This window comes from Hemiscyllium ocellatum, chromosome 1 (genome assembly GCF_020745735.1).
Source record: "Hemiscyllium ocellatum isolate sHemOce1 chromosome 1, sHemOce1.pat.X.cur, whole genome shotgun sequence".
Lineage (NCBI taxonomy): Eukaryota > Metazoa > Chordata > Chondrichthyes > Orectolobiformes > Hemiscylliidae > Hemiscyllium > Hemiscyllium ocellatum.
This window is the reverse complement of record NC_083401.1, coordinates 29,167,439-29,194,050: the sequence shown is the minus strand read 5'-3', so window position 1 is coordinate 29,194,050 and position 26,612 is coordinate 29,167,439. Positions and strand designations below refer to the sequence as shown.

The 26,612-nt window shown below is 43.0% G+C and overlaps 1 protein-coding gene across 5 annotated transcripts in view; it reads right to left on the bottom strand.

Annotated features, from left to right (window-relative positions):
- Positions 1-26,233, bottom strand: part of LOC132825897 (receptor-type tyrosine-protein phosphatase alpha-like) — a 298,285-nt gene extending 272,052 nt beyond the window's left edge. For 3 of the 5 annotated variants that reach the window (XM_060841716.1, XM_060841555.1, XM_060841887.1), the window contains exon 1: positions 25,568-26,233. The gene's annotated coding sequence lies outside the window, so the exon portion shown is untranslated. The remainder of the gene's footprint in view (positions 1-25,567) is intronic. The other 2 variants (XM_060841642.1, XM_060841759.1) reach the window with 2 other exon arrangements.
- Between the last annotated feature and the right edge of the window lie 379 nt (positions 26,234-26,612).

Sequence of the window (26,612 nt, the reverse complement as noted above, 5' to 3'; positions counted from 1 at the left end):
GGGGTGACCTTATAGAGGTTTACAAAATTATGAGGGGCATGGATAGGTTAAATAGGCAAAGTCTATTCCCTGGGGTCAGGGAGTCCAGAACTAGAAGGCATAGGTTTAGGGTGAGGGGAGAAAAGATATAAAAGAGACCTAAGGGGCAATATATTTTCACAGAGGGTGGTATGTGTATGGAATGAGCTGCCAGAGGAAGTGGTGGAGGCTGGTACAATTGGAACATTTAAAAGGCATTTGGATGGGTATATGAATAGGAATGGTTTGGAGGGATATGGGCCAATGCTGGCAGGTGGGACTAGATTGGGTTGGGTTAACTGGTCAGCATGGACGGGGTGGACTAAAGGGTCTGTTTCCGTGCTGTACATCTCTATGACTCTATAAGCCTTTATCAGGAATGAGGCTTGTGAGCCGAGGCTGAGAGATAAATTGGGGGGGGGGGGGGAGAAGAGAGAGAGAGAGAGAAGGTAGCTTGGAAACCGATAGGTGGATGAAGGTGAGGGAAATGTTGATAGGTCCAAAGGGGGAGTGATGGACCAGTCTGGAGGGCAGTGCTGAGTTGGAGACTTGGGACTGGGATAATGTAGGAGGAGGGGAAATGAGGAAGGTGTTGAAATCCACATTAATCCCATGTGGTTGCAGGGTCCCAAGGCGGAATGTGAGGTGTTCTTCCTCCAGGCGTCAGGTGTTAACAGTTTGGCGGCAGAGGAGGCCCAGGACCTGCATGGCCTTGATGGAGTAAGAGAGGGAGTTGAAGTGTTCGGCCACAGGATAGTGGGGTTGGTGGGTGCGGGTGTCCCAAAAGGTATTCTATGAAACAATTCGGAAGAAAGCGTCGTTTCTCCCCGGTGTAAAGGAGACCACACCAAGTGCAACGGATACAGTAGATAACATTGGTAGAGGTACAGGTAAATTTCGGACGGATGCGGAAGGATGCCTTGGGGCCTTGGATGGAGGCGAGGGGAGTGGTATGGGCGCAAACTTTGCACTTCCTGTGGTAGCCCCAAGGGATCCTTTCCTGTGGTTGGTCAAGAGAGTGTTGAGCACAGGAGTTGGGCAGTCAGTTGCAGCTATACAGGACATTGGTTGGGCCACTGTTGGAACATTGCATGCAATTTTGGTCTCCTTCCTTTCGGAAAGATGTTGTGAAACTTGAAAGGGTTCAGAAAAGATTTACAAGCATGTTGCCAGGGTTGAAGGATTTGAGCTATAGGGAGAGGCTTAACAGGCTGGGGCTGTTTTCCCTGGAGCGTTGGAGGCAGATGGGTGACCTTATAGACGTTTATAAAATCATGAGGGGCATGGATAGGATAAATAGATAAGGTCTTTTCCCTGGAATGGGGCAAGTCCAGAACTAGAGGGCATAGGTTTAGGGTGAGAGGGGAAAGATATAAAAGAGACCTAAGGGGCAACTTTTTCCACACAGAGGGTGGTGCCTGTATGGAGTGAGCTGCCAGAGAAAGTGGTGGAGGCTAGTACAATTGCAACATTGAAAAGGCATCTGGATGAGTATATGAATAGGAAGGGTTTGGTGGGATATGGGCTGGGTGCTGGCAGGTGGGACTAGACTGGGTGGGATATCTGGTTAGCATGTACGAGTTGGACTAAAAGGGTCTGTTTCTGTGCTGTACATCCCTACAACACCCTCTCGCAGTTAATTCGACACAATAACCACTGTGTAAAAAACGTTGCTCCTCGTGTCTTTTTAAAATGTTTCTCCTCTCACCTTAAAAATATGCCCCCTTGTTTAGAACTCCCCCACCTTAGGGAAACGTCCTTTGCTCATCATGATTTTATGAACTTTTACAAGGCCATCCCTCAACCTCCAGCCTATTTTTATATCTCAAACCCTCCATTCCTAGCAATATATTGGTAAATCTTTTCTGAACACTTTCCAGTTTAATAACATCCTTCCTATAGTAGGGTGACCAGAACTAAACACAGTACTCCAGAAGTGGCCTCACCAACATCCTGTACAGCCTCAACATGATGTTTCAGCTCCAAATTCAACAGTCTGAACAATGACGGCAAGCACGCTAAACAACTTTTTCGACATCCTGTCTACCTATGATTCAACTTTCAAAGGATTATGTACCTGAACCCTTACTTCTGTTCTGCAATACTACATAGGGCCTCACCATTATCCATATAGGCCCTGCCCTTGTTTGCTTTACTGAAATGCAATACCTCGAACCAATTGAAATTAAACGCCATCTGTCACTCCTGAGCCCACTGACTCAATTGATCAAGATCCTTTTGTAATCTGAGATTATCTTCTTCACTGTCCATTATATTACTATTTTCGGTGTCATCAACAAACTTACTAGCCATGTCTCCTATATTCTCATCCAAATCATTTATATTAGTGATAAACAGAAGTAAACACAGCACCAATCCTTGTAGAATACTGTTGGTCATGGGTTCAAAACAAAATCCTCCACCACCCTCCAGGGTAAAGCCAATTTTCTATTCAATTAGCAAGCACACCCTGAATCCCATGTGGAACCTTATCAAAAAAGGCTTTCTTGGTAGGTTCTCAACATACCCTTCTAGAAAACCATCCGTACCACACAGCTTTAGTGCTCAATTGGTCTACCCAGTCTTCAGATAGAATGCAAAAGCAATCATAACAAATGAAGCACATGAATAGTGCACAGCCAAGTCAATAAATATGATCTGACAGAAATACTTATGTATGCAGGATAACGAAGATTGAATGCTGAATACCAAGGGGTATATTATCTTCGTGAAGAACAGAAAGACAGGCAAAGGTGAAGGAGAAGCACAGTTAACAAAGTATGATGATGTGGAGATGTCAGTGTTGAACTGAGGTGAATAAAGTTAAAAATCACACAACACCAGGTTATAGTCCAACAGGTTGTTGTTGCTGTATGATTTTTAACTTAAACTATGAGATTGATGTAATATTTAGAAACAATCTTGGTTCAGGAGATTTGGATATAGAATCACTTTCAGTAGAAATGACTTATAGTATGTCAAGAAGTCACTAGTTTTGATTAGATTAGATTACTTACAGTGTGGAAACAGGCCCTTCGGCCCAACAAGTCCACACCGACCCGCCGAAGCGAAACCCACCCATACCCCTACATTTACCCCTTACCTAACACTACGGGCAATTTAGCATGGCCAATTCACCTGACCCGCACATCTTTGGACTGTGGGAGGAAACCGGAGCACCCGGAGGAAACCCACGCAGACACGGGGAGAACGTGCAAACTCCACACAGTCTGTCGCCTGAGTCGGGAATTGAACCCAGGTCTCAGGCGCTGTGAGGCAGCAGTGCTAACCACTGTGCCGCCCTTAACAATCTAATAATCCCATTATGTAAGACAGAACACTGAGGAAATAATATGAGGTGCTTGTGATAAAAGACAGCAATTACCATAGATGACTATACATATAGAGTGGAAATATCAGATAAAGGCAGTAGCTGCCTGGATGATAAATTCATATAATGCTTTCAAGCCTTGCAAGTGTGTGCCAGCAAGGAGGCAAAGATGGACAGATCAACAACAGATGAAATTTAATCCTCAAATGTGAAGTGATGCACAAGACAAGGGAGTACACACTGAATGACAAGATATTAGCAAACTCAGGAGCAGAGGAATCTTGGGATGCATGTCCACAGATCTCAGAAGGTGGCAGGATGGGTTAATAGATTACTTATGGAGGGATATGACACCCTTGCATAGCTTATAAGAACAAGGAGGTACTATTGGAACTGTATCGAACTTCGGTTAGGCCACAGTTCGAGTATTGTGTGCAGTTCCAGTCACCAGGATATTGCTTGGGATGGAGCATTTTTGCTATGAAGAGAGGCTGGATAAGCTCACATTATTTTGTTTAGAACAGATAATGTTGAAAGGAAACCTGAAGAGGAATTAAAGTTTGAGGGACATGATCAAAAAGCAGCTGTTCTCCTTAGTCGATGGGGCAATAACAAGGGGTCACAACTTGAAATTCAAAAGCAGGAGATTTAATGGGGATTTGAGGAAATACTTTTTCACCGAGGGTGGTGAGAGTCTGGAATTCATTGTCTGGCAGTCCAGTTGAGGTGGGGAACCTCAACTTTTAGTAAGTACTTAGATGAGCACCTGAAATGTCATAACATTCAAGGCTACGGACGAAGCGTGGGAAAATGGGACTAGTTTAGGTAGCAGCATATTTTAGCGGTATAGTCTCGATGGGCTAAAGGGCTTCTTCCATCCTAAACGGCTCCATGGAACAGCTTGTTCTACAACTGATCAGAAAGCAGTTTATAATAGATTTGGTCTTGTTCAATGTGACAGAATGAAATCAAGACTCAGGTTAAAGGCATCCTCAAGTAACAATGATCATAATGTGGGATATGTTCCCTTTACTCCACCTGCTCTATTTCTTCCAAACCCCTGCCAAACAAAAACTACTGCACAAGTTATATTGCCAAGGCTGTAAGACTGGGAAACTTTTAAAGATCAAAAGTTACTAAAAATATAATAAAATGAACAAAAGGTAAATTATGAAAGAAAATTAGTGCAAAAATATAAAAACAGCAAAACCTTCCAAGTTTGTGAAAGGGAAGAGAGTAGCTGGTCACTTTGAGGGTGACGTTGGAAAGTTAATACAGGGGAACAGAGAAACAGGTGAGTCATAAATCAATATTTTGCTTCAGTTTTATGGCGGAGAACACTTGTACCATGCCAAGAGAATTATATTATGAAGAAGTTATAGAAAGGGAGGAATTTAGAACTACCATTATCACGAAGGGAGAAAGTACTAAGCAAGCTATTACAGTCAAAGGCAGACCAGTCCCCAAGGCCTGATAGCCTGCATCCCAAGCTCTTAAGGTGATATCAGAGATTGTGAATCCATTGGTTATGATACTCCAGAATTCTCTAGATTCCATAGGAAATGTTCCAGTGGATAAAAAAATGCAAATGCAACACCTTTGTTCAAGGAGGAACAGCAGCAGTAAGTAGGAAACTACAGACCAGCCAGTTTAACATCTGTCATAAGGAAATTATTAGAATCCATTATTAAGGAATTAATAGCAGGATATTTAAAGTCAAAATACAATCCATCAAGAGTCAGCATAGTTTTACAAAAGATAAATCATGTTTGACTAATTTGATAGAGTTCTTTAAAGATGGAATAAGCAAAATGGATAACTGATATCTTTTTAATGTACTTGGACTGCTAGAAAGCATTTGCTCAAGGTGCTACACAACAGGTTAATTCACATGCTGACCACGAGATTAGGGATAATTTATTAGCCTTGATAGAGGATTAGCTAATCAAGAGAAAGCAGAGAATCAGGATAAACCTGTCTTTTTCAGGTTGGCAAAGTGTAACTATCGGATGCCACCGGTTCAGTCCTTGGCTCCAACAATTTACAATGCACTTGGAAACGGGGATTTATATTTTTAAAAAGTACAATAGCCAAATTTGCACATGATATTTGCAAAATTGCAAAAATAGGAGAGAAAGGTGAGAAAATAAGTTCCACTGAAGAAATAAATTTATAAATGGATACAAAAAGTTGGAAAATTGGGTCAAAACTTGACAGATAAAGTGCAATGTGAATAAGTTTGAGGATAAGTGAGCAGCACAGTGGCTCAGTGGTTAGCGCCAGAGATCCGGGTTCAATTCCATCCTTGTACATTCTCCCAGTATGTGTGGGCTTCAACTGGATACTCCAGTTTCCTCCTACAGTCCAAAGATGTGTAGGTTAGGTGGATTAGCCATGCTAAATTGGCCCCTAATATTCAGTGATGCCCAGGCTAAGTGATGAGCCATAGGGGAGGATCAGTGCAGACTTTATGGGCCAAATAGCCTCTTTCTGCACTGTAGGGATTCTACTTCATTCATTTTTGTCTGAGAAATAAAAACGCAATTTATTGTCTAAACAGACAGAAAGTTCAGTGTGCTTCAGCGCAGAGGGATCTGGGTATCCTTCAGCATCAAATCACAAAAAAACTAGCAAGTCAGTCGAGCAGGGAATTTTTAAAAATTCATTCATGGGATATGGGTTTCGCTGGCTAGGCCAGCATTTATTTCCTATCCAGAATTGTCCAGAGGATAGTTAACAGTCAACTACATTGCTGTGGGTTGGAAGTCACATGCAGGCCAGATTGGGTGAGGGTGGCAGTTTCTTCCCTAAAGGGCATTAGTGAACCAGATGGGTTTTTCTGACAATCAACAATGGTTTCATGATAAACATTAGACTCTTAAATCCAAATTCTATCTTCTGCCATGGTGGAATTTTAACCTAGGTCCCCAGAATATGGTCTCTAGATTAATAGCTGCAAATGTGTTGCTGGTCAAAGCACAGCAGGTTAGGCAGCATCTCAGGAATAGAGAATTCGACGTTTCGAGCATAAGCCCTTCACTCTCTAGATTAATAGTCGAGTATGTGGAGCTGGAAAAGCACAGCAGGTCAGGCAGCATCCGAGGAGCAGAAGATTTGACGTTTCGAGCATTCCTGATGAAGGGAGTTTATCCTTCTTGGATACTACCTGACCTGCTGTGCTTTTCCAGCACCACACACACGATTCTGATCTCCAGCATCTGCAGTTCTCACTTTCACCTCTCTGGATTAATAGTCCAGCGATAATACCATGAGGCCACTGTCTTGGCAAATAAGAAAGGCAAATTGAATATTGGCATTTATTGCTAAAGGAATAGAGTATAAAAGTTGGAAAGTGTTGCTGCTACTGTACAAGGCATTAGTAAGTCCACACCCGGAGTGTTGCATACAATTGTGATCTCTTTACTTGAGGAGGGGTGAACTAGTTGCACTGGAGGCAGTTCAGAGGAAGTTCACTGGATTGATTCCAGAGATATGAGGTTTTTTTCTTATAAAGAGAGGTTAACCAGTTTGGGCCTATACTCTCCACAGTTGAGCAGAATGAGTGGAGATCTAATTGAGGTATACAGGATGCTAGGATTGTCAAAATAGAAGTAGAAAGGATGTTTCCTCACGTAGGGCAATTGAGAATGAATGTATTAGGATAAGAAGTAGCACATTTACAAGATGAGGAGAAATAGTTTCTCTCAAAGGGTCATGAATCTGTGGTGGATGCCTGAACATTGAATAAATTTAAAGAGGAGATAGACAGATTTTTTTTAAACTGATTTGACGGGTTATGGAGAGCACTAAGTGGAGTTAAGGGAGAGATGAGATCAACCATGATTACCAAATGGAGGAGTAGGCTCTACAGGCTGGATTGCCTATTCCTGCTCCTAGTTCTTATATTACGTTCAAAAGACATACATACAGAAACTTTTCAATAAATCTCATTCACTAGCACATGTGCAAGCAATTCCTTAACAGCAAACTGTGCATGCTCCTTTGTCTCAGCAAACACAGCCTTCACATAATCACAGAATTGTAATAGTGCAGAAAGATGCCATTCGTCCCATTGAGAACTTTGACTTCATGATAATATCCTGCCTTTTCTCTTCTATGACCCTGCACATTGCTTTTATTTAAAGAGATATCTAATGGCCTCTTGAATGCCTAAACTGAGCCTGCCTCCACTAAACATCCAGGGAAGGCAGACTCTTACTATTCTATGTAAAACAGTTTTTTTTTCTCATTTCACATTTACTTCTTTTGGAAAGTATGCCCTCCGATTCGTGGTCTGTTTATAAATAGTAGCAATTTATCCAAATTTATCCTATAAAGCCTCCTCTTAGCCTTCTCAATTTCTCCATTCTAACCTCAGAACAGAAGTGTCTCATCTCTGAAAACATGTTTTTTCGTAAAACTTTTCTGCACTCTCATCCTTTCTGAGAATGTGATGCCCGAACTCTATACAACATTCTACTGGAAGTCTAACCAACACATGTATGTATAAGTTCAGCATAATCTTTCTATTCTTGTACTGTGCCCCTAATGACAATTAGAATATAGGATTCCAACATCTGCAATTTTTTTGTCTGAGCCATATGTGCAATGTAATGTCAGATTTGCAGAGATTTAGATGGATGGACAGAGCCCTCAAAGGATATAAAGACAGCAGAAAGGAACTGAAACAAGGAGTTTTGAGGGCTCAACAGGGCAATAAAATGTCATTGGCAAGTAGAATAAAGGAAAATTCCAAAACGTTTTATACATTTATAAGGAGCAAACAGGTAGCTAAGGAAGGGTAGGTCCACTCAAGGACAAAGGTGCGAATGTATGCATGGAGCTAGAGGAACTGAGTGAGGTCCTTATCGAATATTTTGCATTGGAACTAACAAAGGAGAAGGACACGGAGGATTGTGGATCTTGGAGAGATATTTTGAAATTCTGGGGCATGTCAATACACAAAAAGTGTTGGGTATTTCAAAAGCCATTAAAGTCAACAAGTCTCCAGGACTTGATGGGATCTATCCGAGAATGCTGAGGGAGCAGGTCAGGAAATTGTTGCAGCCTGTAGCAAAATCTTATTATTCTCTTTAGTCGCAGGAGAGGTCCCAGATGGCTGAAGAATGACCAAAGTTGTTCCTTCATTTAAAAAAGAAGCATGGATAATCCAGAAAATAAAGGCCAGTGAGCCTTACATCAGTGGCAGGAAATTATTGGAGAAGATTCTTGGGGATAAGATTTATACACATCTGGGGAAAAAATATGCACTTATCAGGAACAGGTTATATGGTTTTGCGCAGAGACGGTCATGTCTCAAATTTAATTGAGTTTTTTGAGGAAGTGATAAAGATAATTGAGGATAGAGTGGTACATTTTGCATATACAGACTTTAGCAAAAATCTTTGACATGGAACATGGAAGTCAAATACAAAAATTGAAATCACATGGGATCTGCAGTGAGCTGGTATGATGGATATAGAATTGACTTAGTCATAGATGTCACAGTGGCAGTCGAAGGGTACTTTTCTGACTGGAGACTTGTCAGTGAGGTTTCACAGGGATCGGTGCTAGGTGTCTGTATATAAAAATGATTTGGAGGAGAATGTAGGTTGTCGTATTAGTAAGTTTGCAAATGACAAAAAGACTGAGGGAGTTGCAGATAGTGAGGAGGACTGTGAGAGGATACAGGTTGGAGACTTGAGCAGAAAAATAGTAAAAGATATTCAATCCTGACAAATGATGCATTTTTGGAAGGTCTAATGCAGGAGGAAACGTGCAGGAAATGGCAGAATCGTTTCGTAGCATCAACACACAGAAGGATCTAGACATACAGGTCCACAATTTCCAGAAATGGCAGCACAAGTAGGTTAGGTGGTCAAGAAGGTGTGTGACATATTTTCCTTCATTGGTTATGCAATAGAGGAGAAAAACTGGCAAATCATGTTGCAGGTGTATAGAACGTGCATACATTCCTGGTTGCCACATGACAAGAAGGATGTGGAGGATTTGGAGAGGATACAGAAATAATTTACCAGGATGTTTCCTGGTTTGAAAGGTATTGACTACGAGGAGTGACTGGATTGATTTTGTTTGGATTCCCTTGAACGGAGGGTCATGGGCATCCTGACCAAAGTTTACAAAATTATGAAAGGCATGAATACAATGGAGAGTCAGCATCTTTTTCTCAGCATAGCCATGTCAATTATAAGGGCACATAGTTTGAAGGTAAAAGAGGGAAGTTTAACAGGAAATGTGGCACAAGAGTTTTTTTTTCCCAGAGGGTAGTAAGTGCCTGGAATGCACATCCAGAGGAGTTGTGGAGACAGGAACTATCGCAACGATTAAGGTGCATGTTGCTGGATTTACAAATAGGCAGGGAATATAGGGATACAGATCACAGAGGAAAAAGATTTTAGCTTAGATAGGAGTCATGCGTCAATGCAGTTTTGGTGAGATGAAGGCCTGTTGCTGTACTCTACTATTCCTTAATTTTATATCATTTTCTACCATCACAATCAGGGTGATTTACAGAACCCAACCATGCGCCCAGATGTATTCTGCCCATCCGTAATGTCTCCGACTGGCTAAACCTCTAACGTGACAGAATGTGACAATGCTAATGAATCAAATGGAAAAGTGGCAAAGGTGATATTACATTTGTTGGGATGAACAAGGTCACAGGAATTAACGTAATCAATCTAAACAATACATCGGAGGATGCCACATGCCAAAACAAGGAGAACGTTAGATGCCCAATGACTCTTCCCCCTACACAGACAACCATCACCTACCATCATCACTATTACTGATGTCATTACTACCACTCAACACAAAACAATCCTGATGACCACAAAACAGCAGAAATGAACAAAATTCACTCTGCTAACCACTACCTGTTTTGCTACCCCATTGCAACTCTGAACACTATCCTTGACACCATGAAAACACTAACGTGTCCCATTTGTCACCATGATGCCACTTGCAGAAACAAAACCAACAATTTAGGTGCAGAATGCCAATGTAATCACAGCTACACTGGCAATGGCACTGGTACTTCAGGATGCTCCGATGATGATGAATGTATTATTTTCCCCACTGCCCCCGCCCCCCGAAGATAGAATTTGTCAGCTCCATGAAACTTGCAACAATACTGTTGGAAGCTATGAATGCAGCAGCTCAGCTGAAACGCATTTACGCTATTCACATTGCACCTCCAAACATCACTTTCAACATTATTGGCACCCTCAAACACATCTATCTCAGTTATCATGAGAAGGCATGACTTCATAACTTCATCATGCCATCAGCCAAGAACGGTTACTTTGAAATGTTTGTCTGTCCCTCTCTCAAAACGTACCATACGAATAGCAGTATTGAACATGTAGTACCGAAATCACAGAACTTTAAGGCATCTATTCTCGAGACTGTAAACCTACACCATCTCGAAAGAACCTTCTCCTATGTGAATGACCACTACTGGCAGGAATACCTTTAGACATCTTCTGCAATCAGTAGCTACCGCAGTTAATAAGACAAGCTGGAAAGGTGAAAAAAAGACCAAAAATACTATGCACCCCTAATCCCCATTGTTGCCAATGGTTTCTTTATTCAAGCGACACACCTCAATTCATGTGTTGTCTGCTCACTCTTCCATTATTCTGATTATAATGTATGTCCAAAGTTTGTGAGAAGATTTGTAGCTCGGGTGCTCGTTGTTGTGGTTCTGTTCGCCGAGCTGGGAGTTTTTGTTGCAGACGTTTCGTCCCCTTTCTAGGTGACATCTTCAGTGCTTGGGAGCCTCCTGTGAAGCGCTTCTGTGCTGATTCCTCCGGCATTTATAGTGGTTTGAAACTGCCGCTTCCAGTTGTCAGTTGCTGTCCGCTGCAGTTGGACAACCACCCCAACACACACAAACAAAGTTGCATCAGGACATTATTCAAAAGGGCCACAACACACTGCAGCACACCAGAACTACAAAAAGAGGAAGAAGAACACCCATACAAGGTATTCACCAAAAACGGATACCCGCGCAATTTCATCAACAGATGCCTAAGGGAAAGGCAACGAAATGAGGACATGCCACAACCCAAAGGACTGGCCACACTCCCATACATCAGGAGCATTTCTGAACTGACAGCCAGACTGCTGCGACCACTAGGACTCATAACAGCACACAAACCAACAGCCACCCTCAGACAACAATTCACCAGGACAAAGGACCCGATACCCAGCATGAGCAAAACCAACGTAGTGTACAAAATCCCATGCAAGGACTGCACAAAACACTACATAGGACAAACAGGAAGACAGCTAACAACCCGCATCCATGAATACCAATTAGCCACGAAACGACACGACCAGCTATCCTTAGTAGCCATACACTCAGATGACAAACAACATGAATTCGATTGGGACAACACCACTATTATAGGGCAAGCCAAACAGAGAACAGCCAGGGAATTCCAAGAGGCATGGCACTCATCCACAAATTCTATCAACAGACACATGGACCTAGACCCTATATACCAGCCACTGCAGCGGACAGCAACTGACAACTGGAAGCGGCAGATTCAAACCAGTATAAATGTCGGAGGAATCAGCACAGAAGCGCTTCACAGGAGGCTCCCAAGCACTGAAGAGGTCACCTAGAAAGGGGACGAAACATTTGCAACAAAAACTCCCAGCTCGGCGAACAGAACCACAACAACAATGTATGTCTGTCTCACCCACTTTTGCAACCCCTCACATGCGATGACAAAACCCACTGGTGGAAGACACACATCGCTTGTGCGAAGTGCACTAACATACCTTCAGGATTCAACATTAACGCTATTCCATTGTTAGAATGGTGCACTGAAAGAACTTCTGGGTACCCATGACATGGGGCAAGTGAAGCAAATACTGTGTAAATATGTTATAAAAGACACTGTTCACACTCCTACTCTCCATCCGCTAATACTCTTTGATAACTGAACTTTTATAACAGTCACTGTTTACAAGATTCAGCACACATTCTGAGTGGACTCTTCATTCGCTCACAGAAGTGCGCCCTTCAAACTCCATTTAGCCTCAGTAGCTTTGCGAAAACAAGGCCTATCCATATTTACCCAATGATTGATATGGACATTGTGCTTTAGTGCAAACCTTACAAGTGAACAAAATACCCTCCACCATCAAATACCTAAAGTAGATGATGAATGGAAAGCCCACCAATATGTGAATCACTACGGAACAAAAATTAGAGGAAAAATAAAACAAGACTTGCATGACTTATTCCATCAGAAACCTAGTGGTCGAGGTTCATGGGAGGTCTTATTCCGGGTTGGGGTGTTAGAACATAGAACATAGAAAAATAGAGCACAGTACAGGCCCTTTGGCCCTCGATGTTGCGCCGATCCAAGCCCACCTAACCTACACTAGCCCACTATCCTCCATATGCCTATCCAATGTCCGTTTAAATGCCCATAAAGAGGGAGAATCCACCAATGCTACTGGCAGGGCATTCCATGAACTCACGACTCGCTGAGTAAAGAATCTACCCCTAACATCTGTCCTATACCTACCACCCCTTAATTTAAAGCTATGCCCCCTCATAATATCTGACTACATACGTGGAAAAAGGTTCTCATGGTCAACCCTATCTAAACCCCTAATCATCTTGTACACCTCTATCAAGTCACCCTTAAACCTTCTTTTCTCCAATGAAAACAGCCCCAAGTACCTCAGCCTTTCCTCATTCGATCTTCCTACCATACCAGACAACACCCTGGTAAACCTCCTCTGCCTCCACATCCTTCCTATAGTATGGCGACCAAAACTGCACACAATACTCCAGATGCGGCCGCGCCAGAGTCTTATACAACTGCAACATAACCTCAGGACTCCGGAACTCAATTCCTCTATCAATAAACGCCAGTACGCCATTTGCCTTCTTCACAGCACTATTCACCTGGGTGGCAACTTTCAGAGATCTGTGTACATGGACACCAAGATCCCTCTGCTCATCCACACTACAAGTATCCAACCATTAGCCCAGTACCCCATCTTCTTTTTACTCTTACCAAAGTGAATCACTTCACACTTAGCTACATTGAACTCCATTTGCCACCTTTCTGCCCAGCTCTGCAGCTTATCCATATCCCACTGTAACCTGCCACATCCTTCCTCACTGTCAACAACTCCACCGATTTTCGTATCATCCGCAAACTTGCTCACCCAACCTTCTAGCCCCTCCTCCAGGTCATTTATAAAAATGACAAACAGCAATGGTCCAAAAACAGATCCTTGCAGAACACTGCTAGTAACTGCACTCCAAGATGAACCTTTACCATCAACTACTACCCTCTGTCTTCTTCCAGCCACCCAATTCCTAATCCAAACCTCCAACTCACCCTCAATGCCATACTTCCGTACTTTTTGCAGTAGCCTACCATGTGGAACCTTATCAAATGCCTTACTAAAATCCATATACACCACATCTACCACTTTACCCTCGTCCACTTCCTTAGTCACCTTCTCAAAGAATTCGATAAGGTTTGTGAGGCACAACCTGCCCTTCACAAAACCATGCTGACTATCCTTGATCACATTATTCCTATCCAGATGTTCATAAATCCTATCCCTTACAATTCTAAGACTTTGCCCACAACAGAAGTAAGACCACCAGCCTATAGTTACTAGGGTTATAATCAACTAGGTAAAAACAATGACTGCAGATGCTGGAAACCAGATTCTGGATCAGTGGTGCTGGGAGAGCACAGCAGTTCAGGCAGCATCCAACGAGCAGCGAAATCGACATTTCGGACAAAAGCCCTTCATCAGGGATAAAGGGTTACTAGGGTTATCCCTACTCCCCTTCTTGAACAAGGGAACCACATTTGCTATCCTCCAGTCTTCTGGCACTATTCCTGTAGACAATGAGGACATAAAAATCAAGGCCAATGTCTCTACAATCTCCTCCCTTGCTTCCCAGAGAATCCGAGGATAAATGCCATCAGGCCCAGGGAACTTATCTTTTTTCACCCTTTCCAGAATTTCCAACACCTCTTCCCTATATACCTCAAAGCCGTCCATTCTACTTAATTGTGACTCAATATTCACATCGGCAACAATGTCCTGTTCCTGAGAGAATACGGATGAAAAGTATTCATTCAGTGTCTCCCCAATCTCTTCAGCCTCCACACGCAACTTCCCACTACTATCCTTGACTGGACCTATTCCTACCCTAGTCATTCTTTTATTCCTGACATACCTATAGAGAGCCTTTGGGTTTTCCCTAATCCTACCAACTAAGGACTTTTCATGTCCCCTCCTTGCTGCTCTTAGCTCTCTCTTCAGATCCTTCCTGGCTACCTTATAACCCTCAATCGCCCCAAATGAACCTTCACGCCTCATCTTTAAATAGGCCGCCCTCTTCCTTTTAACAAGGGATTCCAATTCCTTATTAAACCACAGCTCCCTCACACGACCCTTTCCTCCCTGACTGACAGGTACATACTTATCAAGGATACTCAATAGTTGCTCCTTGAAGAAGCTCCACATATCAATTGCACCCTTCCCTTGAAGCCTACTTTTCCAAGTCACGCATCCTAAGTCGTACCTCACCGCATCATAATTTCCCTGCCCCCAGCTATAACTCTTGCCCTGCAGTGCACACTTATCCCTCTCCATCACTAGAGTAAAAGTCACCGAATTGTGGTCACTGTCCCCAAAGTGCTCACCTACTTCCAATTCTAACACCTGGTCGGGTTCGTTACCCAGAACCAAATCTAGTATAGCCTCACCTCTTGTTGGCCTGTCTACATATTGTGTCAGGAAACCCTCCTGCACACATTGGACAAACACCGACAAACACTGAACTCGAGCTATAGCTTTCCCAGTCAATATCTGAAAAGTTAAAGCCCCCACAACAACCACCCTATTACTTTCACTCTTCTCCTGAATCATCCTCGCAATCCTTTCTTCTATGTCTCTAGGACTATTAGGAGGCCTGTAGAAAACTCCTAATAGGGTGACCTCACCTTTCCTATTCCTAACCTCAGATGGCGAGTCTTCATCCATCGTCCTTTCCACCGCTGTAATACTATCTCTGACAAGCAATACCACACCTCCCCCTCTTTTATCCCCACCTTTGACCCTACTAAAACACTGAAATCCTGGAACCTGCAACTGCCAATCCTGTCCCTGTTCTACCCATGTCTCCGTAATAGCCACAACATCAAAATCCCAGATACCAACACACGCTGCAAGTTCACCTACCTTATTTTGTATATTTCTTGCATTGAAGTATACACACTTCAAGCCACTTTCCTGTTTACAGGCACCCTCCTTTGAGATTGATGCCATGTTCCTAACCTCCCTACACTCCAGGTCCTGCACCCTAAAGCTACAGTCTAGGTTCCCACGCCCTTGCAGAGTTAGTTTAAATCACCCCCAAGAGCACTAGCAAACCTCCCCCCAAGGATACTGGTGCCCCTCTGTTTATAGAGGTCCCACCTTCCCCAGAAAGAACCCCAGTTATCCAGATACCGGAATCCCTCCCTCCTGCACCATCCCTGTAGCCACGCATTTAACTGTTCTCTCTCCTTATTCCTCGACTCTCTATCATAGAACATAGAACATAGAAGGATACAGCACAGTACAGGCCCTTCGGCCCTCGATGTTGCGCCGACCGAATCCTACCTAACCTATACTAGCCCAATAACTTCCAAATGCCTATCCAATGCCCGCTTAAATGACCATAAAGAAGGAGAGTTCACCACTGATACGGGCAGGGCATTCCATGAACTCACAACCCGCTGTGTGAAGAATCTACCCCTAACATCTGTCCTATACCTACCACCCCTTAATTTAAAGCTATGTCCCCTAGTAACACCTGACTCCATTAGCGGTAAAAGGTTCTTAGTATCTACCCTATCTAAACCCCTAATCATCTTATACACTTCTATCAGATCTCCCCTAAACCTTCTCTTCTCCAATGAGAACAGCCCCAAATCATGTGGCATGGGTAACAAACCAGAGACAACAACTCTGTTTGTTCTAACTCTGAGCTTCCAACCTAGCTCCCTGAAAGCCTGCCTAACATCCTCAGCCCTCTTCCTACCTATGTCGTTGGTGTCAATGTGGACTACGACTTCGGGCTGCTCCCCCTCCGGAAAACATGATCAGAGACGTCACGTACCCTTGCACCTGGGAGTCAACATACCAAACGTGAGTCTCTCTCGCCCCCACAAAACCGTCTATCTGTGCCCCGAACTATCGAGTCCCCAATAACTATTGCTCTGCTCTTCTCCACCCTTCCCTTCTGAGCAACGGGGACAGGCTCCTTGCCAGAGGCCTGAACCCCATTGCTTATCCCGGGTAAGTCGTCCCCCCCACAAGCATCCAAAACGGTATACTTGTTCTTGAGCCGCAGGGGGTCCCTGTACTGGCTGCTTCCTCCAGTCCCCCTCACTGTCACACATCTGTCTGCAATCTTTGGAGTTACTACTTTCCTAAAGCTCCGATCTATGATCCCCTCTGCCTCCCGAATGATCCTAAGTTCATCCAACTCCAGCTCCAGTTCCCTAACACTGGTCTTGGAGGAGCTGGAGACGGGTGCACTTCCTGCAAGTGTAATCAGCAGGGACGACCATGGCATCCCTCACCTTAAACATGTTGCAAGAGGAACACTGCACTGCCTTCACTGCCATCCCTCTAAAAGTAACCTTTTTTAAAAAAAAACTAGTCTAAAGAATAAAACAACCAAAATGCAGCACTTACCTACTTATCACAACGGGTCTTATTATTAGGTTAGAGGAGATGTTGAGATGGCCCTACATCAGACAGGTGACCTTGCATATAACATCGAAAAACAAGCCAACTCAATTACTCACACATTGACACTAATGAGCAAAGAACTACCAAAGACCCAGATGATGACATTTCAGAATTGATTAGTGCTGGATTTCCTCCTTGCTAAAGGAGGCGCTTGTTCTGTTATTAGCCCACAACGTTGCACCTACCTAGACAATTTCTCTAAAAGACACTGTACATGACACAGATGTCATCAACAAAATGGGTCAAGACGTAGGGAAGATACCTGCCCCAACATCATCCGACTCATATGGATGGACTCCATACCTGCTGGCTATGGTCACTGTGCTGATGGTTCATGTGGGACGCGCTGATAATCCTTGGTCTAATCCAAGGATTATACATTGTTGTCCGCTTATGCATGAAATGGACCGTGCATTGCTTTTCGCCCAAGCCAAAGAAGAATCTTATTAATCAACCTTTGTTCACTCCTGTACCTCCATGTCCGAAATTTTATGTCAAAATCAAGTATCTTTCTGACTCTGCTCCTCTGGACGACGACTCGCCAAAAGAGGCGTCAACTTGTTGAAAATACAAATAAATGGACTGAATGGACTAATTGTACTTGAATACACTGTATTGTTATCATGAAAAGATAAAAGGAGGCAATGAGAACATATTAGACTTAAATGTGACACATTTGCTGCAGAGAATGTTGGAAAATGCTTATTCAAAGGAATTGGGACATCTGCTCTTAATGTCAATGGATCGGTGTAAATAAAATGATAATATTTGTTCACTTGTGGATTGTGTGGCAATACTTCCTTCTTAGGAATAGTATATAGAATATATATTTCAGAATAGGATGTCAAATAACTGGATTGCTGTATTATATTAAAGACTCTTAACCAAACTCATACTCAATAGGAAAACAATTTGTAATTTAATAAACTGTGTGGAATATGCATTTAGCAAGAGAGAGCGCCAGACAGAGAGCCGAGAGCCAGACAGAGAGCCAGAGCGCAGCTATTTTTCAATCAACCTGTTCAGTGATCTTATTACACATTGATCAGAAATTGAGGATAGGAGTTGGCAAATCATGTTGCGACTGTATAGGACATTGGTTAGGCCACTTTTGGTATATTGTGTGCAATTCTGGTCCCCCTCCGAATGGAAGGATGTTGTGAAACCTGAAAGGGTTCATAAAGATTTACAAGGATGTTACCAGGATTGGAGGGTTGAGCTACAGTGAGATGCTGAATAGACTGGGACTGTTTTTCCTGGAGCATTGGAGGCTGACGGGTGACCTTACAGAGATTTATAAAATTATGAGGGGCACAGATAGGTTAAATAGACAAGGTCTTTTCCCTGGAGTGGGGGAAATTCAGAAGAAGAGGGCTAGGTTTAGGGTGAGATGGAAAGATATAATAGGGACCTAAGGAGCAGCTTTCTCACTTGGAATGAGCTTGCTCGAGGAAGTGGTGAAGGCTGGTATAATTATGTTTAAAAGGCATCTGGATGGGTATATGATTAGGAAGGGTTTAGAGGGATATGGGCCAAGTGCTGGCAAACGGGACTCGATTAGGTTAAGATATTGGTCAGCATGGACAATTTGGACCGAAGGATCCATTTCCATGCTGTACATCATTATGACTACCTCCGGACAGGTGGAATATTATTCCGGGTATCCTGGCTCAGATATTCTAACCCAATCTAATCCCATAGCCCGCTAAACTCTTCCTATTCATATACCCATCCAGATGCCTTTTAAAAATGTTATAAATGTACGCCTCCACCACTTCTTCATTTCATAAACATACCATCCTCTACATGAAAAAGTTTCCCCTTAGGTCCCTCTCACCTTAAACCGATACCCTCTAGTTCTGGACTCCCTGACGCCAGGGAGAAGACCTTGTTTATTTACCCTACTCATGCTCGTCGTGGTTTTATAAACCTCTAAGGTCATCCCTCAGCCTCCGACACTCCAGAGAAAACAGCCCTAGCATATTCAACCTCACCCTATAGATCAATCCTGGCACCATTCTTATAAATCTTTTAAGAGATGCATTTATTTCAATGCAAGGAGCCTAACAGAGAAGGCAGATGAACTCAGGGCATGGTTAGGAACATGGGACTGGGATATCATAGCAATTACAGAAACATGGCTCAGGAATGGGCAGCTTAATGTTCCAGGATACAAATGCTACAGGAAGGATAGAAAGGAAGGCAAGAGAGGAGGGGGAGTGGCATTTTTGTTGAGGAATAGCATTACAGCTGTGCTGAGGGAGGATATTCCCGGAAATACATCCAGGGAAGTTATTTGGGTGGAACTGAGAAATAAGAAAGGGATGATCACATTATTGGGATTGTATTATATACCCCCCAATAGTCAGAGGGAAATTGAGAAACAAACTTGCAAGGAGATCTCAGCTATCTGCAAGAATAATAGGGTAGTTATGGTAGGAGATTTTAACTTTGCAAACATCGACTGGGACTGCCATAGTGTTAAAGGTTTAGATGGAGAGGAATTTGTTCAGTGCGTACAAGACAATTTTCTGATTCAGTATGTGGATGTACCTACTAGAGAAGGTGCAAACCTTGACCTACTCTTGGGAAATAAGGCAGGGCAGGTGACTGAGATGTCAGTGGGGGGAGCACTTTGGGGCCAGCAAAATAGTGATGGAAAAGGATAGACCAGATCTAAAAGTTGAAGTTCTAAATTGAAGAAAGGTCAATTTTGACAGTATTAGGCAAGAATTTTCGAAAGCTGACTGGGGGCAAATGTTCGCAGGTAAAGGGACAGCTGGAAAATGGAAAGCCTTCAGAAATGAGATAACAAGAATCCAAAGAAAGTATATTCCTGTCAGGGTGAAAAGGAAGGCTGGTAGGTATAGGGAATGCTGGATGACTAAAGAAATTGAGGGTTTGGTTAAGAAAAAGAAGGAAACATATGTCAGGTATAGACAGGATTGATCGAGTGAATCCTTTGAAGAGTATAAAGGAAGTAGGAGTATACTTAAGAGGGAAATCAGGAGGGCAAAAAGGGGACAAGAGATAGCATTGGCAAATAGAATTAAGGAGAATCCGAAGGGTTTTTACAAATATATTAAGGACAAGAGGGTAACTAGGGAGAGAATAGGGCCCCTCAAAGATCAGCAAGGCGGCCTTTGTGTGGAGCCACAGAAAATGGGGAGATACTAAATGAATATTTTGCATCAGTATTTACTGTGGAAAAGGATATGGAAGATATAGACTGGAGGGAAATAGATGGTGACATCTTGCAAAATGTCCAGATTACAGAGGAGGAAGTGCAGCACGTCATGAAACGGTTAAAGGTGGATAAATCCCCAGGACCTGATCAGGTGTACCCGAGAACTCTGTGGGAAGATAGAGACATGATTGCTGGGCCACTTGCTGAGATATTTGTATCAACGATAGTTACAGGTGAGGTGCCGGAAGACTGGAGGTTGGCAAACGTGGTGCCACTGTTTAAGAAGGGTAGTAAAGATAATTCAGGAAACTATAGACCGGTGAGACTGACCTCGGTGGTGGGCAAGTTGTTGGAGGGAATCCTGAGGGACAGGATGTACATGTATTTGGAAAGGCATGGACTGATTCGGGATAGTCAACATGGCTTTGTGTGTGGGAAATCATGTCTCACAAACCCGATTGAGTTTTTGAAGAAGATCGATGAGTAGTAGATGTGATCTATATGGACTTCAGTAAGGCGATCGACAAGGTTCCTCATAGGAGACTGATTAGCAAGGTTAGATCTCATGGAATACAGAGAGAACTAGACATTTAGATACAGAACTGGCTCAAAGGTAGAAGACAGAGGGTGGTGGTGGAGGGTTGGTTTTCAGACTGGAGGCCTGTGACCAGTGGAGTGCCACAAGGATCAGTGCTGGGCCCTCTACTTTTTGTCATTTCCATAAATGATTTGGATGAGAGCATAAGAGATACAGTTAGTAAGTTTGCAGATGGCACCAAAATTGGAGGTGTAGTGGACAGCGAAGAGGATTACTTCAGATTACAACAGGATCTGGACCAAATGGGCCACTGGGCTGAGAAGTGGCAGATGGAGTTTAATTCAGATAAATGCGAGCTGCTGCATTTTGGGAAAGCAAATATTAGCAGGACTTATACATTTAATGGTAAGGTCCTAGGGAATGTTGCTGAACAGAGAAACCTTGGAGTGCAGGTTCATAGCTCCTTGAAAGTGGAATCACAGGTAGATAGGATAGTGAAGGTGGCGTTTGGTATGGTTTCCTTTTTTGGTCAGAGTACTGAGTACAGGGGTTGGGAGGTCATGTCGTGGCTACACAGTACATTGGTTAGGCCACCGTTGGAATATTGCGTGCAACTCTGGTCTCCTTCCTATCGGAAAGATGTTGTGAAACTTGAAAGGGTTCAGAAAAGATTTACAAGGATGTTGCCAGGGTTGGAGGATCTGAGCTACAGGGAGAGACTGAAAAGGCTAGGGCTGTTTTCCCTGGAGCGTCGGAGGCTGAGGAGTGACCTTATAGAAGTTTACAAAATTAGATTAGATTAGATTACTTACAATGTGGAAACAGCCTTTTGGCCCACCAAGTCCACACAAACCTGCCAAATCGCAACCCACCCAGACCCATTACCCTACATTTACCTCTTCACCTAACTCTACGGGCATGGCCAATTCACCTAACCTACACATTTATTTGGACTGTGGGAGGAAACCAAAGCACCCGGAGGAAACCCACGCAGACACTGGGAGAATGTGCAAACTCCACACAGTCAGTCGCCTGAGGCGGGAAATGAACCTTTGTCTCTGGCACTGAGGGGCAGCAGTGCTAACCATTGTACCACCGTGCCACCCCTATGGCATGGATAGGATAAACAGACAAAGTCTTTTCCCTGGGGTCAGAGATTTCAGAAGTAGAGAGGGCATAGGTTTATGGTGAGAAGGGAAAGATATACAAGAGACCTAAGGGACAACTTTTTCACGCAGAGGGTGGTACGTGTGTGGAATGAGCTGCCAGAGGAAGTGATGGAGGCTGGTACCATTGCAACATTTAAGAAGCACTTGGATGGGTATATGAACAGGAAGGGTTTGGAGGAATATGGGCCGGGCACTGGCAAGTAGGAGTAGATTGGGTTGGGATATCTGGTCGGCATGGAAGTGTTGGACCAAAGGGTCTGTTTCCATGCTCTACATCTCTATGACAGTAAGTCAAGTCAAATCCTGTTTCCACACACATACTTTCTACTCTGCATACAGATAATAATTCAGAGCAGAAATTCTCAAATTATTCTCCTTAGCCTACAGCAGGACAACTAAGCTTGGCACCCCATTATTTCCCCAATGGTCATTGAACAAAAATGTCACACTACAATGGCAAAGTATTGTGAAGTAAGATATCATATGCAGTCCCTTCTTGCCCATCTGGCTTTTCCACATGTGGGAACAAGTGAAAAAAAAGTTGTTACAGCACATCCACAACTGGCTTCAGAACAACAACTGGCACAAAAAATGAGATCTGGGAAGACTAAAAAAAAATGACAATCACAAAAACTTTGAAAAAACTTTTACTGTTTTAAATGATAATATTGCAACCTTCCAGTTTATTTATTGTAACAACTCCCAGAGAGACATGTGTCTTTTACAGTTAAACTAGAATGTCTAGCTTCACATACAATATGATGCAAAAATGTGTGAGAACTAAGGACAAGAAACCTGTTTTCTGACAAATCACAGCCAATCTTCTTATCATTTCCCAAATTCCTTTCTCCAAAGTGAAATATAAATCCATTCATCATAGCCACTTGCTTGACCTCCCAATACTTTATTCCAGAATTAAAGAGTCATACAGTACAGAAACAGACCCTTCAGTCCAACTTATCCATGCTAACCATGTTTCCCAGGCTTACCTAGTCCCATTTGCCCACATTTGGCCAATGTCCTTCTAAATCTTTCCTATCCATGTACCTGCCCAAATGTCTTTTAAATATTTTAAACTGTACTTGTATCTACCACTTTCTCTGGCAGTTCATTCCATATGCAAACCAGACTCTGTGCTAAAGGTTGCCCTTCAATTCCCCTTTAAATCTTTTTCCTTTCACCTTAAAACTATGCCCTCTAGTTTCGAACTCTCAACATAGAGAAAAAGACCAATGCTCTTCACTTTATCTATGCCCCCATGATTGTTCAGCCTCTCCTTATAACTCAAACCCTGCAGTTCCAGTAACATTCTTGTAAACCTTTTCCGTGTCCTCTTTCGTTTAGTGCCCTTTCTGGACCAGGGCAACCAGACCTGTACACAGTCCTACTCCAAAAGTGGGTCAGGCAGCATCAGAGGAACAGGAGAATCGATGTTACGGGAATAAGCCCAAAATGTCGATTCTCCTGCTCCTCGGATGCTGTCTGCCCTGGTGCGCTTTTCCAGCGCCACACTCGATTCTGATCTCCAGCATCTACAGTCCTCACTTCCTCCTATTCCAAAAGTGGCCTGACCAATGTCCTGTACAACCACAACAGGACTTCCCAACTCCTAAATTCAATGGTCTGATCAATGAAGGCAAGACTAACCCTCTGTCTACCTGTGATGTAACTTTCAATGAACTATGTGCCTGAACCTCAAGGCCTCTGCATTGCACAACATTCCTCAGGCCCCTACCATTAACTTCTGCCATCTTTAGTCTTACCAAAATGCAATGCCTCGCACCTATGTGAAGTACACTCCACCTGCCTCTTCTCATTCCATTGACCGAATTGATCAAGATTCCTTTGTAATCATAGATAGCCTTATTCACTCTCCAATATACCACCAATTTCAGCATCATCCACAAACTTACTAACCATGTCATCCAAATTGTTTATGTTAATGACAAACAACTCTTGGAAAAGTTTTAACATAAACACCAAAACTATTGTGTTGCATTATTCTGCATTAAAAAAGACATTTCTAAAGCAGTCAAAGATCAAGGGTGAGTAATTTAGTCAGTAGATTAAAAAGTTTGTTTAATAGCATTAAGGTATGCAAGCCAAATGTCACTCTTTAACTAAGACCAAGTTGTAACATTCAAAATGGATGACTATATCACAATTTTTTTCTAGCAAAGATTAAAAATCTGGGATGAAATATAAGTTCATTTTTTGATTCAATGTTATTACCTGGCATATTCACAATATTTCCATGTAAAGTATGGTATCTTGACTACACACCCATGAAGAACACGATTGAAAGTTTGAAGGTAGTGAATAGAGGTTTATGGCTAAAACCTTAACTTCATTCTTGCAGATCACACAATACCGTTTGAATCCATCAGTGGTTTATTTCCTGCACCACATTCCTTGCCATATTGAGATGCATTTATCATCTAATATTAGATTGATACAATTCTAGTCAATTAAAGCCAACAAATCAAGGTCATGATTGCTAAAGTGAACAGTACAACTTGCTTCGAATTTGGGAAGAAACTGCACATGATGTGGGTCTATGGTTAATGTTTCAACTTCCAGACCAACACAAAAGTTCTGCTTAGAATGTTATTGGGACACAAAATCGGTTCGACTGAAAACGTTTCAGAAGATTAATTCAGATTTAGAAAACTGCTAAGGGAGAAATGCATTTTTCGGAAATGCAGTGAACTGAACTCCAAATCATGATTCAGATGTTTGTTTTGTAGTTACCGTGACAGGAATGTACATGGCGAAATATCGCTGCCAGTAGCAGCATCTCAGGACTTGTGAAACTAATTAAAAGGAAAGGGTGGCTGGAAGCGATTTGTTTGGAAATTAGAAAGGTGTGGGGGTAGAAGAACGAAAATAAAATTAAATGTATCGGATGAAAAGTGCGAGACTTGCTTGTTCTGGAAAATGGCAATGACAAACCAATAAGAAAAAAAATTCTCTTTGGTTTACGAGCTTAGACTAAAACGTTGTTTTTAACGTAGGAAAAAATTTAACATTACAGGGAGGCAACTCCGGCTCTTGCAGAAAAAGCTGGCAGGCAGAGGTTGCACAGTACAAACTCGGAAACGTACTATATATTCAAAGAAAAAACAAAACTGAGTGACATTTGGCTCCTGCAACGATTCCCAAAGGCCCACCTGGCCCTTGGGCCTGGAATACGCTGCAAACCGCCATCCAGAGGCCCTGCCAATAGCAGGATGCAAAAAAAAGGATTAAAATATTCCCCATCTCCTCCTCATATATACCACGCCCGCCCGCCCACGTAAACCCTGGATTTTCTCGCATAAAACACGGGGAGGAAAAAAAAACACATTCCATCAACAATTATAAAAAGAAATGCGCGCCGTAATTAAATGAACCAAGAGTTGCCAACGTGAAATCAAACCTATGCAGAGAAACGGTAAAACCAAAGTAAAATCGAGTATTTTCATTTCTTTAATAACAAATAGAAAATATTTTTTTCAACTCACTGAAAATGCAAATGAACTGAGGAGGGTATGTATGTAACGAGGCGAGGGAGAGAATCCAACGATTATGAAAACGGGGTGGGGGGTGAGAAAAATTCACCTCTTCACTTCAGTGTCTTCCCTTCTCCTTTTACTCCAGCCGGTTCCCGGTCAGGGGGAGCTGGGGGGGGGGAAGAGAGGTTTCTCCCAGCGATGGGTTATGCTGCTACTCACTCTCGCTCGCTCAGCGGAGGGTCTCCTTTCTCAGCTGCAGCCTCTCTCCCTGCTGCCTGCCTCGCGCTCCGGACTCCCCAGCAGCTTCCCCCGTCTCGCGCTGCTCTCCCTCGGTCCCCGACCAACCGCCGCGCCTCGCGATCCTCTCCCTTCCCGCTACCGCTGCCACTCCGCCATGTTGCTTCAACCTCCCCTTCCCTCCAACTGACTCCACAAAAACCTCCAGAGGAAGTAGTAAACTGAGACCGGAGTGTTGCTTTTCTTTTTCGTGGAAAGTCTCTCCCTCTTTTTATATTTTAAAAAAACTGTTTTCCTTTCTTTCTTTCTTTCCCTCCCTGCTAATTTTAAACGCCACCGTCAGGATGCTCCAAATCACTGCAGGAATTTTTTGACTTTCTTTTCTCCGTGCACCTCCTCACCTTCAAGAAATTCTCAAATCACAGGAATTGCACCGAGGTGACTCCATTCGGAAAAAAAAGGAGGCGCAATGATATTCCTGCCTCCTTTCCCTCCGCCCCCTCTCTCGAAAGGGAAATGTATGGGGAATGAATTCCATTCATAATATCTCAGAGATTTGAACTGTGTGCTTGAAGGTTAAAAAATGCAGAGTTAAGAGACCAACCAAAAGAAGCTGTGATATTGAGTGAGACTGCTCTTTCAGAAAATCAATATCGGTAATGAATGTCCGAACTGTCTTCAATGTTATTGGCACCTTTTTATTTAAGACCATAAGACATAGGAGTGGAAATAAGGCCATTCAGCCCATCGAGTCCACTCTGCCATTTAATCATGGCTGATGGGTATTTCAACTCAACTTACCTGCACTCTCCCCGCA